Source organism: Temnothorax americanus, unplaced genomic scaffold, assembly GCF_048541705.1.
Source record: "Temnothorax americanus isolate GAGA-0224 unplaced genomic scaffold, ASM4854170v1 Scaffold290, whole genome shotgun sequence".
Classification (NCBI taxonomy): domain Eukaryota; kingdom Metazoa; phylum Arthropoda; class Insecta; order Hymenoptera; family Formicidae; genus Temnothorax; species Temnothorax americanus.
In genome coordinates, this window is record NW_027509433.1 from 10,664 (window position 1) to 11,097 (window position 434).

Consider the following 434-nt stretch of genomic DNA (forward strand, 5'->3'; position numbering starts at 1 on the left):
CTCCTTGTTAGGATGATCTCCTCGGAGGCTACCAGAACTCCGGCCAAAAACTTCCGATTTTTGAAAAAAAAAGAAAATTAAAAAAAAAAAAAAATTAAAAAACAAAAAATAAAAAAAAAAAAAATAAAAAAAAAAAAAAAAAAAATTAAGAAAAAAAATATATTACTTGGACCTTAGGAACTTTTGCAGAAACTCCGGCGAAACTGACGATTTTTTAAAAAAAAAAAAAAAAAAAAAAAAAATTTAAAAAAAAAAAAAAAAATTCAATCATCCTACATACTTTTCATCATCGTTTTTCCCTACTTCTCGGTTAGGCGGAGCGCGTGGCCGCCGAGGGCTTCGTGCCCCGCGTCACGTTGTTCTAGAGCCAAGCGTTCAGATTGGGTTGAGTCCTCCCTCCGCCGATGCCGGTTAATACCCCCACCCCCCCCTTT